Genomic DNA, 14,787 nt, shown 5'->3' on the forward strand with positions numbered 1-14,787 from the left:
GAGTCCAATATAAATCGGCTATATATCGGGTGCCGCGATATACCGAGAGACCCATAGAAAAACAAACAGGCTAACAAATACTGTACAACCAGTCCCTCGTTTTATCGGGGGCGTCAGGGTCCAGTATAAATCCTCTACGCAACCCGCTTTTTCTCATTTTTCACCGTACAGCGGAGGGTAATTGCTGCTCGTCAACTTCAGTCTCCAATTAATTTCATGAATCTTCCTCTCCTTTCTCAAATCCTCAAAGCTGCTGCATTGAAAGAATCCATTCTCAACATAGGAGGCTTGTTGCTAGGGAGCTGACGTCACTGCCTTGTGACTTTTGCTTTGTATTGCTGCCACAAGTGAACACCTCGTTGGCTAAAAAAAAAACAAGTATAATCCGAAGTATAGTGAGGGGCGATATAATGAGGGGTGGATATACAATATATATATATATATATATATATATTGTAAAATAGCGGGTTATGAGAAACAGCAGGGAGGGGGTTAAAACCTCCCTGCGAGAGAAGGTTCCTTTGTTGGTTTGTGTTGCTTTATTGTTTTGTTAATTGTTTAATTGTTTTATTGTCAATTGTCTTCCGCACCTGGGCGTTATTAGAAATTAAGCCCAGGTGCGGGAGTTTAAAAGGAGAACAAGCAGTCTGCTCGGGGCTGCTGAGTGGAAGGAGGCAGAGAGGTGTGCTGTCTCCAAGTAGCCATTGAATTAACGTAAGTGCTGTGTTAAACCGGGGTTTTTGAAAAGACGGGGAAACAGCTTAGCTGTCCCGTGTTAGTCAGGGAGTTCCTGTTTGTGTAGTTAGTGCTCATAAAGAGCTAGGTGTTTGTTTTTGTATTTTTGTTTGGAGTTTATTAAAATAGCGCAACCGCGCAAGAAAAATCCATTTCTGTGTGTTGGGTCACGATTCTTAAAGGGGCAACGAACCCGAGAGTGGGTGAATCGTTTACATTTGGTGGCAGCGATTGTGGGCGCCCCTGGAGACCCAAATGGATTTTAAAGAGTTAATTGAGATGTTCAATAAAAACACCGCTGCTCAGGTGGAGCAGGTTAAGAAGATGGAGAGGCAGATACAGGAGCTGGGCGGGGCCCCGTTGAGAATACAAGAGCGGGAGCCAACGGAACTGGAGCGGCTGCTACAAAAGTGGGAGCTGCCGCTGCCAGAGCCCAGAGGGGAGGAGCTGCCGCTGCCAGAGCCCAGAGGGGAGGAGCTGCCGCTGCCGGAGTCCAGAGGGGAGGAGCTGCCGCTGCCGGAGCCCAGAGGGGAGGAGCTGCCGCTGCCGGAGCCCAGAGGGGAGGAGCTGCCGCTGCCGGAGCCCAGAGGGGAGGAGCTGCCGCTGCCAGAGCCCAGAGGGGAGGAGCTGCCGCTGCCGGAGCCCAGAGGGGAGGAGCTGCCGCTGCCGGAGCCCAGAGGGGAGGAGCTGCCGCTGCCAGAGCCCAGAGGGGAGGAGCTGCCGCTGCCAGAGCCCAGAGGGGAGGAGCTGCCGCTTCCGGAGCCTAGGGAGGAGGTGACGAGCGTACCTCCACCACAGCCCCGACCACCGCCCCTACGGTCCAGTCCAGCACCGCTGCGTCCAGTCCCTCACCCTTTGCTCCAGGACACCCGGCCGGTCTGCCCGGACCTTCCTGCGCTGGACCTTGAGCCCAGGAGTGTGCAGCACTGGCCACAGCTTTTCCCCTGGTTCCCTACTCCGCTCTTCCCGAGCACCCAGACGTCGCTGGGCTGCTGCCAGACGTCGCTGTCGCTCCCCCTGTTCGCTGCTTCGCTTCCCCTGGGTGATCGGACATCACTGCGCCGGTCCCCAGGGGAAGATCTCTGCCCACTGCTGCATCCTCCAGTGCCACGGTCTACGCTCCGGTCGCCCCTGTTGAACCGTTGGGTCCCCTTGTCGCCGGTGCGCGGTCCTTACCTGGCTGAGCTGGGACGTGGACCGATCCACCCTCAAGCCTGCCCGTGGAAGAGGGCAAGAAGGGACATTTGTGGACTTGAGGGTGGGTGGTTATGTTTTAGGGGAGGAGGTGGCCGTCTCATGGCCGGTGTCTTGGAAAGACAAGGGGGGGGATATGTAAAATAGCGGGTTATGAGAAACAGCAGGGAGGGGGTTAAAACCTCCCTGCGAGAGAAGGTTCCTTTGTTGGTTTGTGTTGCTTTATTGTTTTGTTAATTGTTTAATTGTTTTATTGTTAATTGTCTTCCGCACCTGGGCGTTATTAGAAATTAAGCCCAGGTGCGGGAGTTTAAAAGGAGAACAAGCAGTCTGCTCGGGGCTGCTGAGTGGAAGGAGGCAGAGAGGTGTGCTGTCTCCAAGTAGCCATTGAATTAACGTAAGTGCTGTGTTAAACCGGGGTTTTTGAAAAGACGGGGAAACAGCTTAGCTGTCCCGTGTTAGTCAGGGAGTTCCTGTTTGTGTAGTTAGTGCTCATAAAGAGCTAGGTGTTTGTTTTTGTATTTTTGTTTGGAGTTTATTAAAATAGCGCAACCGCGCAAGAAAAATCCATTTCTGTGTGTTGGGTCACGATTCTTAAAGGGGCAACGAACCCGAGAGTGGGTGAATCGTTTACAATATATATATATATATATACCGTATTACTTCAATTTGGTGTCGCAGCGTTTATTTTAAATTGATCAAAATGACTGCAGCCCTTAAACGAGGGTGGCGATTATACGAGGGTGACCTTTATTAATAATACTATGCTTTACAAACGCTGCAATATTTTATTAAATGATTTAAGGCATTTTAGAAACGGCACCATGAGAGGCTCTGATCTGCAGCACTATACTCTTGTGTGATTTGCGGGCTTGAATACAGTACATTTACTGACAGTTAACAAGAGCCTATTAGGTGGGAGTTGGGAGGTCAGGGGAGTACTGTACCAGCGAATCAGGAGTGTGTATTGGTTGCTATGGGGCGTGACAAGAAGAGGAGAGAGAACGGTAGTTGAGTGTGATGCAGTTGTTTTTCTTAACAAAAAATATTACCTCTGAATATTGGTTTGATTTCTGTTAAAACTAAAATATATCCTTGTGACAGAAATACAATGATTCTTGGTTGTAAATCTCCCTCCCGACCTGTGAGGGTGCTAAGCAGAGAGAACAAAGTTCCCTGGATGGGCTGGCCTGACAGTTCTTTCCCAGGGTTCAAGGGAAGTCGGCCTGCTAGGAAGGGGGAAAGACTCAGTTGCAATAACGCACTGACCAGGAGGGGAAACGACGTGGCAGCCGCAGATTGGAGAGGCGGTTGCACTCATTTACCAAATTGCAATCTGTTCCTTCGCATTGGTTTATTGTGAGTAGAACTGAGAAGAACTGTAATAACCGAACCAGAAACAAAATCGAGTGTTGTGTTTTGTTTGTTTGTAATTGTCTCGTCTTGTCTTGTACTTTACTAGACAGCTAACAGAGTTCCGGAGCTGTCATAAAAACATAAAAAAGTTTACAAACGAGAGGAGGCCATTCGGCCCATCTTGCTCGTTTTGTTGTTAGTAGCTTATTGATCCCAGAATCTCATCAAGCAGCTTCTTGAAAGATCCCAGGGTGTCAGCTTCAACAACATTACTGGGGAGTTGGTTCCAGACCCTCACAATTCTCGATGTAAAAAAGTGCCTCCTATTTTCTGTTCTGAATGTCCCTTTATCTAATCTCCATTTGTGACCCCTGGTCCTTATTTCTTTTTTCAGGTCGAAAAAGTCCCCTGGGTCGACATTGTCAATATCTTTTAGAATTTTGAATGCTTGAATCAGATCGCCGCATAGTCTTCTTTGTTCAAGACTGAGTAGATTAAATTCTTTTAGCCTGTCTGCATACGACATGCCTTTGAAACCCGGGATAATTCTGGTTGCTCCTCTTTGCACTCTTTCTGGAGCAGCAATATCCTTTTTGTAACGAGGTGACCAGAACTGAACACAATATTCTAGGTGAGGTCTTACTAATGCATTGTAAAGTTTTAACATTACTTCCCTTGATTTAAATTCAACACTTCCACAATATATCCGAGCATCTTGTTGGCCTTTTTTATAGCTTCCCCATTGTCTGGATGAAGACATTTCAACATAAACTCCTAGGTCTTTTTCATAGATCCCTTCTTCAATTTCAGTATCTCCCATATGATATTTGTAATGCACATTTTTATTGCCTGCGTGCAGTACTTTACACTTTTCTCTATTAAATGTCATTTGCCATGTGTCTGCCCAGTTCTGAATGCTGTCTAGATCATTCTGAATGACCTTTGCTGCTGCAACAGTGTTTGCCACTCCTCCTATTTTTGTGTCGTCTGCAAATTTAACGAGTTTGCTTACTATATCAGAATCTAAATCATTAATGTAGATTAGGAATAGCAGAGGACCTAATACTGATCTCTGTGGTACACCACTGGTTACCTCGCTCCATTTTGAGGTTTCTCCTCTAATCAGTACTTTCTGTTTTCTACATGTTAACCACTTCCTAATCCATATGCATGCATTTCCTTGAATCCTTACTGCGTTCAGTTTGAGGATTAATCTTGTCAAAAGCTTTCTGGAAATATAAATAAACCATGTCATATGCTTTGCAATTATCAATTGTCGATCATGCAGTTTAGTAAGACATGATCTCCCTTTCCTAAAACCATGCTGACTGTCTCCCAGGATACTGTTACCATATAGGTAATTTTCCATTTTGGATCTTATTATAGTTTCCATAAGTTTACCTATAATAGAAGTCAGGCTTATTGGTCTGTAGTTACCTGATTCAGTTTTGTCTCCCTTTTTGTGTATCGGTATTACATTTGCAATTCTCCAGTCTGTCGGTACAACCCGTGTCATGCTGCATGATCTTGGTTAGCGGTTTGTAAATAACTTCTTTCATTTCTTTGAGTACTATTGGGAGGATCTCATCCGGCCCAGGGGATTTGTTTATTTTAAGAGCTCCTTGTCCCTTTAATACTTCTGCCTCTGTTATGCTAAGGTTATTTAAAACGCCATGGAACTTGAGAGTTTGCGTTCTCCTTTGGAGTGCTTTTTGGCTTCTGTTCCCGAAAAGCTAATCACTTACCTTTGTGACTGTACAAACAAAAGAGCATGCAGCTACTTTACAGGTAAGCCAGCTGCAAACAGGAAGGTGTTTGGCTTGAAATGGCAGTGCTGTGATGAAATACTATCAAAACACAGTACTGGGTACAAGGTAATAAAGCAGGCGTCTGTGGCTGCCAGATCCATCACAATGCCTGCGCAAAGTAGCCCAGTACATGCATTTGCGACTATCCCTCCAACACAAGGGAAGCAGAGACCACAAAAAAGGTGCAGGGTCTGCTACGAAAATGAAAATAAAAGGACACAAGAAAAATGTGCAGTGGTTGTTAAGGCAACTCTGGGTTCTTTTGTATTGAACATTTCAATAAATGGCACAGAGCAAGTCGATAATGGCACACTGTAACAGGGGAGATCTGTGCTGACTGTGTGGTGCATGCATGGCTCTGCAGGAAGAGGGCAGCAGCCTCGTAAGATCCGCCTGTCAATCATGGCAATGACACGGAGAGGCTGGGAGGAACATGTGTTGGCTTTCCCTTTCTCTGAGTGGTTGAGAGGCGGGCCTTGGGGGGTTGCTCGGCCCATATTGGTGTGTGTGTACTACATTTCTCTTGACCGATACGATAGATAATAGCTACTGTTACTTCTTTGGTTTGGTAAATTAATAGGAAGGCAGTGATGAAAAGTTACAGTGCCTTGTTCTGGATGATATTTTTGAATATTTGTGTTTCATTTACTGACAATCACGTTTCCTAGCAATCATTGTTTAGTAGGGTGGTTTATATTAAATATGACGTCACTTATTTAATAGCCTACTCGGATGATCTCATGCATGGCAGTTTTCAGAACTTGAGATGTCAGTGTTCATTAGTTAGTTCAAATGAACATAGTGACTCACCGATGGACAAACAGTGAATAAAAAAATGCACCCATATCACCTTCATCCGTGTGAACTCGGTAATCATGGTATAGAAAAACAAATCAACGCACGCTGGAGTTCAGGCAGAGTGCGAACAATGACTGGCAGACAGCAGAAGGAGACCTGCCTCTTGCCTCCTTTTTGCTGTGTTTTTTAACTTGTGTGACACGGTAAAAAGAGGTGAAAGTAGGAGGAATATGATTGGCTAATCACAGTAGGCAAAATCTCCCTTGACCTCCGCTCCTCCAGCGACTGTCTGGGAAGCAGTACAGCACAGACAAGCCAGATTTTCCATCAACTGATATTGCTCTCAACCGCATTCATGGAGAATCTTGCGTGCAAAATAAGTAATATTTATGCAAATAAAAGTAAATGTATGTGATCACTCAGTATATTTTTTGCTTACATTTTCAAGGCGGCAGTGCCTCTCTTGCCTATCCAACGAAGCCGCCACTGGGACTTCTGTCTTAGCTCATTCGACGCCATCTCATTATCTCGTCACACTTGCACTCTTCCCAACCCACCCACGTCACGTGATCTCCACATCCCACATGCCCACCTACAGGAAAAATAGAATATTGTGCATTTTGCCAGCGCGCCGTACCTGGAGAGACTTAATTTACCTAATTTATTCCCATTGACTCCCTTGAATACCACACTGCTTCAGAATCTAGGTGAGTCTGTTCTTGACATCTAGGATATAAATAAAAACTGGGGGCACCAGCTTCAGGGATTTTACTAATGTATTTGTTCAAACTTAGCATGGGGCAGAGAGGATTTCCAGGGATGGAGTAAATGAAACCTCTAAGTTTTTCTTCACTTGATTCATTATAATTCTTGTGATTCTTGGTTTGTTCATTAAATTTTGAAGTGAAATATTCCTGGCAGTTTTCATCATGGCAAAGCACAAACGAATCTGCTTTTAAATCACGCAGACATTCTTTGCCACATCTGGCCATATTTAGCTGCACATCAAACCAAACATTTCTGATAAGATCTGCGACAGTGTCAGGTGACAGTCCGGGGAGGTTTTTAATTTTTTTCAATTGTCCTTGGTGATCCGGGGGTAGTGACAGGAGGTACCCATGCCAGATTTGCGGTACCACTTCACAGTGGCAATAAAGATGTTGTTTGTATTTTGAAATACTCAGTCACTTATCAAATTCACTTTGCGGTTTATTACTGGACTGTTTAAAAACGGATAAGGTTACATAGATTGAGATAGCTCCCGTTCTGAGCTACGGACAGTGGCATAAAACTCCCATAGTAAATTATTTAGATCAGGTAGAGGAATTACTTGGAAAACAATATTTAATGATTTTGTTTAAGCCAGTCAAATAGAACACCTGATGCCCAGGCAATGGTCTTTTGTGTATTTTTTGTTCCTTTTTCTATGTCCAGAAGCTGTGCTTCAGTAAGTTCAAGATGCCTAGTAGCAGTGATTACTTTTTTCATCACTTGAATTAGTGTTGATGTCCAATTCAGATTCATCCAAAATCTCATCTAGAGTTTTGTCAAGATTCACACATACTCTTTTTATTTATATATATATGCTCTGAGCCCACTCTTATACTCAGGGGAGACGTTTAAGGAGGACAGAGATGTTTCAAACTATTGTAAGTGGTTTTGTTTGTGCACTGGGCATGCTATATGTCCAGACAACATTTTAATAATCAAGAAAATCACACAGACTCATTTCATTTGAAGTTTTAACGTATCAGAGCAGTATTAGTACTCCTTTTGGTTTATTAAATTCTTTAAAAATTGGGTTGGTTGGTTGTGCAGACCACCGTAAATCCCAAGTAATAAGCAATCTGGGCGATCAAGTGCTTTTACAGGTTTAACAGCATCAGGCTATAAAATGCAAAAAGTGCCCACCGCTAAATCCTACAACATACAATATATCACGCTCTTAAGATTAAAACATAATTTCTATACCTTATAGCAATGCATCAAACATAAATGCGATATAAATTCAAATATATGCTTACCTTCCAGTATATGGAAGTGTAGTGTAGGATATATTGAAAAATAAGAACTGTCTTCAAAAGGCACTTCTAAATACGACCAAACAGCAATCAGTTATTCAGAGACCCTCAGAGCATGGACCACATCAGCTTGCAAGATTAAGTTCAATGGTGGTGAATGGGGTCTTGCTCTGGGCTTATATAGGATTTTCCCTCCATTGAATACATCAGGGTACCAATTAACCCTTTGCAGTCCATTTATTAAGTGCACGTCAGGTCCAATTTATTTTCACACGCACAGTTAATTTTAGACGCGCTGTTTAAAAGTATTTTTTTTCCACAGTCAAACGGGTTTAAAAGGCCCTGCATATCAACAAAGCACTCACTAGGCATCTCCAGCCCCGCCCCACCCCTCCCTTTCGTTCGCTATCTCTTTCACATATGCTAAGAAATAAATAATAATAATAATAATAATAATAATAATATTAATAATAATAATAATAATAATAATAATAATAATAATAATAATAATAATAATAATAATAATAATAGTCGTACATACCGATCAATCTCCTGATCACTCGTTTTATCACCAAACTCCTCAATAATGCGATCCAAGTCATTATTTTATTACTATAACATCTCAAAAAAGCTCTGCAAATGTCCGTGATAGTCTCTGTGCGGTGATGCAGTATCAGCCAGCATGTTTCCTTATGACTGCCTGATGCCAGGAGCAAGTATGACTATTCATGAGATACGCCTTTTTTAAAATTTTTAATTTTTTTTTTTATCGGCTTGTCTCGGCTCCTGTCGCTCCCACTCGGCCATTGAATGGTTTTCTCGGATTTTTCCGGAGAAATAATGACTAGAAACCTGTTTTTTGCGTTTTTTTGACGATGTCGGACAGGGTCCGACAATGGACAGGATAGGAATAACTGCAATGTCGGACCAGGTCCGACATAGGACCGCAAAGGGTTAAATCTGATCATCAATCTTATCTTTGAATTAATTATATATTCTAGAAGGATCCGGTCAGCTCTTTTTAAAACTAATTGGAGTTATATAAAAAACATTCAAAATTAATTGGATATAACGCCTTTCCAAAATATTGGAACATGATCTCATGGTTCTCATTTTCAACCCCTCCTTTCTCTAATAAGTTAAATGAACTAAAGTTCACAGGATCCCTTTTTGTGTGATTATATTAACCTGGGTCTACAATATATCCCCTCTGAGTAGCATATCATGTCACATTTTCAGATTAGTTTACTTTCACATACAGATGTGTGTTAACAGGATATTTAATAGGAATTGTAGAGAGTTTTGCCCTGGGCCTATGTTATCAAGTCATTTAAGCTTTCAGTGGATGTCCAGTTTTTTTCATCTAAATTCAGGCCACTGTTAACTTATTAGAATGTAATAGTTTTATAGTGTCTGAACTAAGTCTGACCTCTTTCTCTGTTTCTAAAAATTTGCCTGGATAAGCAGGTTTCAGATACCCTGTTTACTTGCCACTTAATTTCAATGATATAATGAAGAGAGTTAATTTTGCTCATTATAGAAAGGCCTTGGATTCAAAACTGCTGAAGACAAGTAAATTTTGCTTTGACTGCCAAAAAGAACTTTCCAGGTCTAGCACCGTTCTGCTGCAAGCAGGCAAAAGGCGAGACTATTTTTCTTCCAATATGTCTTTTGTGTACTAAAGTTATTAAATACAATTTACACTTTATTGAAATGTATTTGCTTGCGATTGTAAGTCGCCCTGGATAAGGGCGTCTGCTAAGAAATAAATAATAATAATAATAATATTCAAACCTAATGGTTCCTCTGTTTTTATTTGCAACCTTTATATAAACTAAATATTTATATTCTTTGGTTTAATTGATATTGTAATGTCTAAAATACTTTTTGGTTAGCTGGAAACAGAAACTTAACTACTTCTTAAATTGATTAAATTAACATTATCTCAAATGTGTCTTAACAATATGTTTACAATATTGTCAAAGCCATGCTTCTGTTATAATAAGCTTATGTTCTTTCAACAGTTTAACTTTAAATGACTCTATAACATATATTTCTAATTCAGATACTTCAATAATTTTATTTTAATCCATTGATCTGTTATGAAGTCATTTAAGCTTTCAATGGAGGGTCCAGTTATTTTCATCTAAATTCAAGCCACTGTTAACATATTAGAATGTAATAGTTTTATAGTGACTGAACTAAGTCTGACCTTTTCTCTGTTCATACAAAATCCAGTTGAAGCAAGTTTTAAGACAACCTCTGCTTTTTGCCAATCTTAGTGTTGATTTAATATGAGACATTACCATAAGCATTTTCTAATACTCATTATTTTAGACCAAATTTTAACTTAACGCAGTAAACAGTACTATGCTTTTCATTCCCATTTCTTCTTGCCAGTTTCTAATTAATTTTTGGTATAGAAAAATGTTTATTTTAATATAAACTCCTACCTTCTGTAATCCGAAAGGTATTTTGTTTGTTAATATTAACGAGATCGCTCATTATAGAGAGGATCTTGGCTTTTAAATTGCTGACCATCAGAAAAAATCCTCGCTTCATCAGCCAAAACCAATGAGACATCTCCAACACTGCTTTTACTACAAGCAAGTAAGAACAAGGTTACAAACTTATTTTCCTTAAATCAGTTCACTGTATATTTAAAATTATTATATTAAATTTCTTATTTACTTAAATACTTTTTCATACTATAATCAAACCTACTTAGATTGCTTTTGGCATATTAACTCAGTTCCATAGTGTTTGCCATTCAGCTCTCGCTGGATCAGAATGTTTTGAGGCTCTGAGTCTAATTAAAAAAGATGCTTTTGACTGATAAGGGTGGTTTGGAATTTTCAACAGGTCGGCCTGACCTTCGTCACACAGGCCTTACACAGATCTGCTAATAATATTTTCTACTGGTTTTATATTCTTTAAAACACATTACAGTCATTACAATATTTGCTGCAGTTTCACAAATGTTCAGTTTGTTTCCCAAAGAGAGACCTGCTTCCAGTAGCAGTGACAGCCTTTAAAAGAATAATACCTGCAACAACTTAAATCTTGTTAGCTGGGCTCCCAATATACATTCTCATTCCCATCGTCAGTGGGCAAACACATTTTAACTGAATCTGGGTCCATCAAAGAACCGCACATCCTTGCAACCGAGGCCTTCCATGCAAAAGGATCTAATGACTTAGCACAAATGGGACGTGGCAGAACCGTCTGTGACAGTTTGATTTCCCAAAAGATCAAAATCTTTATTGCGAATTTAAATATGGCTACCATTTTTTTTTCTCCAAAATTCTATATCAAATGTGGTTAATCAGGTTTATGAATATAAATTTAAATATGGCTAACTTTTTTTTTTTTTCAAAATTCTAGTGGCTTTCATGCCTTTTTGAAAAGAAGTCCCAACCCATGGGGATATGCTGTAATATTCACAACCCCCATATTTCTTTCTTTACTGGATCTTATCTTGCATTCATTACAAAATGATAACAGTAGACTGGGAGAACTGATGCTGCATTGCTAAGCAGATTCAGAGCTTGATCCAAAAAAAGTAATTCTCCCAATTCAGATGATTAATTGAAGTTTAAACATCTTTCACTGTTTGGGGTGATGTTGGGCCGCCAGAATCACTGTCGAGCCCTCTTGAGGTGTCGTGGGCTAGACGACGAAACACAGAGGATGGAAGGTGCTCACTTGAAGACCCCAGAGATGTACCCTACTTAGCTCAATCCACTGTGGTTGATCCCCGGAGCCAGCATCGCAGCCGTTGTGTGTGCTGATGCGCTAGGGAGTCCAAATAAGCTGATCCCTGGAGCCAGCATTACACTTCAGCCATCAACACCAGGCAGAAGGATATCTACATCATCATATGGAAGGAAACGCAAATGGATGGAGACACAAATGGATCGCATTAGTTTACTGTAAAGCTACGTCTTAGTTGGTGCTTATCTTGGTGAGAGCTGAGTTCAAATCAGCATGAAGTTTTAACATCTACTCTCATGTAATGGAAATCACTCATGAGGCACTCGATCCTTTCTGGGCTTGTTGGTTATTCAGCCATCCTCTTCCGTGGCATATTCTCTCTCTCTCTCTCTCTCTATATATATATATATATAATCATTATATATATATATATATATATATATATATATATATAAATAATCAACTGGCACAATATGCATAAATGTATTGCAAGTTGAAATTACTATAGTACCAGCTGTATTCCCTAAGTAAACAAAGGTTTAGGTCATACATAACAAGCAATAATTCATGTTGCATTGGTGGTTTGACCTGATTTTGCTACTGGAACCAGCAATCACAACCAACTGAAAACAGGGCCTTATTCTCAAAGCATTAAATTCCAGCATTTTATTCTATTTACTCTTTTCTTTAAAATAAAACAAAAATGCCAACCTAGTTTAATCTGAGCTCTCTTTACGTTGTTTACTTCTACATTTGTAGCACTGACATGGACATTTCTGCTTTACAAAATAACAGTAAAATGGAGACTGGAGTAAAAGAATAAACCTTTGATAATAGGCCCCAGCCAAAGCAAAATATCTCCATCTGCAATTATGCTGTGTTTCTCAACAGCTGTAGCCTCTGATCCCCAGAGATAAAATTCCCACGTGAAAACCCTTATGCAGCACCAGGCTGGAGAAATAAAAAAAACCCTGTGTGTTACTTCAAATGAAGTAATGAATATTTTAAATGATAGCAAGTGAATAGGTCGCACTGCAAATTCAATTATAGTAAACTGATTTCTGTTCTCTCCAATCAAAGGGTATTCTTCACGGGCTTGTCCATTTAGATAGATGCAGCTTAGGGTGCATTTTTCTGCTTTGATCAAATCAACTACTTGGTGTAGTAGTTTAATTTTTTTTTTCATGGCAGACCTAATACCATACTGTATACACCCTTCAACCAGTATGGGGCCAGATTTGACCATTTTACTCCAGTACACTGTATTGCATATCTTCATACACCATGATAATTGGTCCCTCTTCAAAGGACACAGGTTTATAAGTGGCAGTGTGACAGGATGGCACAAGGGATGAGGCCCAGAGACAGACTGCAGTTCAAACAAAAGACTTTTAATAAATAAAAGACACAAAATAAACAGGCACGAGGGCCAAACAAAAGGTTCTCAAACACAAACAATAAACACAAAGTAAAAACTTACAAAAATAAGGCTTCTAGGCTGAGCTTTGCCTTCACTGGATTGCAAAATTTCCAAAAACACCCTTATTTCCTCAGCTACCTCTCTACTAAGGCGCTGAGGCCTCCTTTTATGTCAGGTGGCTGGGTGCTAATTGATTGTTAAATGATTCCCATCTGACACAATAAACCTGGGCAGGGAGGAGAATTTAACCCCATCCCTGCCAATATTTACAAGGGCAGAGCCCTGCTCTGCCACAGCTAGAAATAAAATATTTACTATGCAAGTTGTTTTACCTACCATGTGGTATATTTAAACTTGAAATAAAATGTACATTTTTTATGTCAGTACCATCTTTAAGCAATATCATAATTGAACATGTATGACATCTCATAATGCTATAGGTATCACATCCCATAATACTAAACAACATATTGAGGACCGGCATTGTTTAACAATGGCGCTCACATTAAAAGGGATGCAAAGTAGGAAAAAATGAGCAATATTTCACAGGTGGGCTTACATAGGATTTAATGCACTTCAATAGTTTATTTCTACAAAGATGCCCAATGGTCGTTCCAGTAAAGGTGGAACAACTTCCTTATTACAGTAAATATTCCATTTCTGGCCGTCATTTGTAGGCAAAATTATATTCTGCAATTCATGTTCTATGAATGCAGAAAGACTAGAAGTAGGGTGTTAAATATCCCTTATATCCCATTACAGCCTTTTCCTTCAAACAAAAGTGACTAATATTTTGACTGCTTATTTTTAGGAACCATGGAATGAACAGCATATACAAGGCACTGTTTTCTGCCTTCTGTGGCCTTTTAGTTGTGTTTCATACCTTAGTCAACAGAGCAGTGACCCTTCTGTACTGCTGTAAGTTTATGCATATTCTTGTTTTTCCATTCTGAACAAATCAAACAGAATAAGAATGATAATCTTTTTAAAATGCATTTTTCCCCACCAAAAAATAACATCCAATTTAGCAGTTTTCTCATTTTATCCAGGGCGACTTACAATTGTTACAAGATATCACATTATACATTATTTTTACATACAATTACCCATTTATACAGTTGGGTTTTTACTGGAGCAATCTAGGTAAAGTACCTTGCTCAAGGGTACAACAGCAGTGTCCCCCACTGGGGATTGAACCCACAACCCTCCGGTCAAGAGTCCAGAGCCCTAACCACTACTCCACACAACAGTTAGATTAAAGGTCATCTTTTGCATGCACTCAACCCTGGAACTTTGTCTGCATTCCATGTGGTTCATGTATCATCCATAAAAGGTGGAAACACCTCCTCAGAATTTGCTGCACTTGAGCTGGAATGAGTTCTTGAATTTGTCAGGGCCTTTAATAAATAATATTTGGCAAAATAAATTAATTACAAAAGAATGTACCTGTTTTGGTTGTTTGTGCCTCTAGTTTATGAAACAGTAAAATAGGTACATTTACATTAGCATAGTGCAGAGACTACAGGTATTTGTATTTACAAGTCACTGATTCAGTCTAAATTAATGCCTTACTTTTAAGGCCCTAATGATGAAGACGTTTGTTAGAAAACACTGACCCTCTTCCTAAGAAACTCAGAGGTTGATATTGATCACATTAACTGTTCTATCGCAGTGGTGCACAGTGAGGGCCAGTGTAGCCCACATATCTGTTACAACTATGTCCTTAATTACTTAATTGAAA

This window comes from Acipenser ruthenus, chromosome 5 (genome assembly GCF_902713425.1).
Source record: "Acipenser ruthenus chromosome 5, fAciRut3.2 maternal haplotype, whole genome shotgun sequence".
Lineage (NCBI taxonomy): Eukaryota > Metazoa > Chordata > Actinopteri > Acipenseriformes > Acipenseridae > Acipenser > Acipenser ruthenus.